The sequence below is a fragment of the Gracilinanus agilis genome, chromosome 4, assembly GCF_016433145.1.
Source record: "Gracilinanus agilis isolate LMUSP501 chromosome 4, AgileGrace, whole genome shotgun sequence".
NCBI classification, from domain to species: Eukaryota; Metazoa; Chordata; class Mammalia; order Didelphimorphia; family Didelphidae; genus Gracilinanus; species Gracilinanus agilis.
In genome coordinates, this window is record NC_058133.1 from 37664245 (window position 1) to 37667783 (window position 3539).

Genomic DNA, 3539 nt, shown 5'->3' on the forward strand with positions numbered 1-3539 from the left:
CCATTTAGAATAGCTTTCTTCATTTATAATTTTGTTCCAAATTTGATCATTTCAGCAAAATTTAATACATCAATTGAAATGTTTCTACATATGAAGAGAATGTTTACAACTTAAATTTTAGAACTTGTTTTGGATGTAATTATATGTATGGAAATTGTGTAACACTATGCTCATGCTAAGAACCACCGTAATGGAATTACTGAAATAAATGTGCTGTGAGGATAGAAAATATGGTGCAGGTGTCTTGGTCATGATAAATTGTGAATGTTTATTTACAGTGTCTCCAAAAGTGATTTTAATTTTTTCCCAGTAAATCCAATTTCTTTACAAATACCAGTTTTTGTATTCAAGTACCATTTAATTTTATTCATGTAGGATGGCTAATACTGTAGTTAAACCAAGGATATGCATTGATACTTTCTTTATATGTAAATAAAGCAGTTAAAACGAGGAGTATTTTGGTAGAGTATATACATACCTCACTGCCAGTGAAATTGCTTTCTTATGGTATATCTCCTTACCAGAAAAATCTCTAAATAAAAAAGTTTAAAGAAAATATAAATGTCTATAATTTGAAGCATTTCTTATTTTCAGTAGTACAAAGCAGTTTATTTGAAGTTCTCATGATTTAAATTGTTAATTTCAAAGCAATTTTTTTCCCTCATTCACCATTCTTCTGGAGGCAGCATTGTCTTGATGATTATAAAATAATATGGGAAAGTTATTTTAATTGAACTTCCAAAAGTTAATACTTTTTTACTCTCAATAATTTATTACTGCCATAACATCAGTTCCCTTAATTGTTGAGAGGTATAAGAGGTTTGGACTGCTCTTTTTCATACTAATATACTGAGTCTGTGATTTTGTTTCTTTTCCAAATCAAGCCCGAAAACCACAGAATATACCCTCCTTTCTTATGTAGTTTAATTTTTTAAAAAATGAAAATTGACTTATATTTTATAAAATCATTCTATCTCTAATTTGTTTCTTTAGATTCAGAAATAAACATCTAGACTTGATAAAATTAAGACCAGTAGAATTAGAACTTTAAAATAAACTACCTTTTATCTTGACATCTGCAGTGACTTAAAAAACCGAGAAAATAGATTAGGAATATGTATAACTATACCAGGAGTTAACTGAGAGCAATAAAGCACATTTTCATCTTTAGATATGTAATTATTTGACTCCTAGTGGAGATGTTGACAAATACCCTCTAAATTTGCACAACCACTTGATCTCTATATAGTTTTAGTTTTTTCTTCCTCAGTTGTGGCCAGTTTTCCTTTAGAAAAGTTCTGTAGCATAGTGGGATTAGTGCTGGTCTTGGAGTCACACGCAACCACAGTTCTTAATTCTGACACTTGAGTCATAACATAAATTTTGAGCTGGAATGAACCTTAAAGGTCAAATCTATTCCCATTTCCTTGCCCATGGTCAAACAACTAAAGAGAGGCAACATACACAATTTAAAACATATGCAAAGCAATTCTCTGAAAAAAGGGGATCTGGATAGTCTACATGTAGGAAGTGGTATTTAATCTAAGTTAGGAATTCCCTGAAGTGGAGCTTAAGTGTGTGTGTGGGGGTACTTTTAGGAATAAAGGACAAGGAATGTGTGTAACAATATGAAGAAATGAGGTGGAATGTGGCATATAGGGAAAGCTACATGTATGCCAGAACCAGGAACTTTGGAGTGTTTGGAGGAAAAGCAGTGTGGATATGTCTGGGAAAGGTAGACAGAACCGATATAGTTGTGATAGGCCTTAAATGTCTAACAGAGAAGAGTTGATGTAATGTAGTAGTAATTTAATTAAAAAGTAATTTAAAATTACTACTAAGTAAATTAAAATTAGAAGAGTAGTAATGTAAAATCTATGATTTGGGAATATCCTTTTGGTAACTCGATAGAGGGTGGATTACTAGGACAGAGATTTGAGGCAGCAAAGATCATTTTGCAACCAATTTGGCAAGAAAATGAGCCTGAAATTGGGCCATGGCCATAGGAGTAAAAGAAAGGGGCATAAGCAGGAGAGATACTGTAGAGATAGAATTAGAAGGACTTGACAATTGATTGGCCCTGAGTCCTGAGAGAGAGGGATAAATTAAGAATGACTGTTTGGAAATTCACTTAGGATTGTTAGAAAACATTAGTTTTCTGTTCTTTCCTTTAAATACCTTAATTCCCTGGAAAGAATAATGAATGATAATCTACTAAATTAACTTAAAAAAATTTTTTTTATGTTCAGGTTATATTTTTATCATTCTTAAGTACCATAAACATGGTATTTAAAATGTTATATTTTTGTTAAAATAAAGTGAATAGTGAGCTTTTAATGTTAAAATTAACAGTATTTTAGAAATAAGCCTATAAAAGAAAGTTACAAACAAAGCCAGGACATGACATCTTTTACCCTAGGCAGGATTTGACAAGTTGCTCCCTTTAATAAGTTACCATCCATTTGTGACTTCACTCTAATACATGGTGTTTATAATGTAATATATTCAAAGTGAGGAAATTTGACTTTTTTTCTCTATTTAACTATGTAGATTTATTTAAAAGGAATGTCTTAAAAGTATCTTTGTAATCGTCTTTATATTAATTCTCCTATATTTCTTCCCTGAGGGATGCTGTACCCCATTCCTGAGATATTTGCCTGTCACAATGGCTAGTTGAATCAGTATGTTTTTCAATAGTATTTAGAAAATTGATTTTTGCAGCACTGATTACCAAAAGAGAATCCCTAAAAGCATTTTACTGGTATTGCATTAGAGTTAAATCTATAACCCATGAAATCTAGCATTGTTTCATATTTTTCTGGCAGAATAAAGGGCAATACTAATATTGCAAGATCTCTGGCCCAGAAATTTTACTGGCACCAAATCAGTGGGCTCTGATATCTTCCTTTATAACGGTGGGAGTAAGGAAAATAGAGTTGACCAAATTGTACTTCTGTTACCTTTTCCTCTAATTTCTCTGAAAATATTGTCTTTAGAGACCTCAGAGTAGAAAACCACAGAAGAGTGGCAAATCTGAATGGGACACATCATTTTAATCACTGTGGGCTTCAGCTTTCTCATTTATGAAAGTTGGACAATGTGATTTTAGCCATCATTTCTAAATTCTATTCAATGTTATACTGAACTGAAAATGTGTGATGACAATCTCATCTTCATGTTCTTAGCCATAGTTGGATCTGTTCATTAGTTGTCCCTTGTAATTTCTTGTTTAACCACCATTTTACATTTTATCCATGTCCTTGATGATATCTTTTATAGTTTGTGTGCATGTCATTATTAGTCATGTGATTTAGCTTATTTATGCTTTCCATATAGCTCCTCATTGTTTTTTCGAGTTGTCTGGAATTTTGATTGTTTATATATTCTATCCCATATAATATCACTTAGAAGAATATTGATATTATAAAAGAGTTATTTTTAGAAAACAGTAGTTTGATTTTATTTGAATCAAATACAGTTTTTTCCACTTTATTTTTTTCTTCCTAAATTTTGGGTCCACTTCATTGTCGATATGCCTT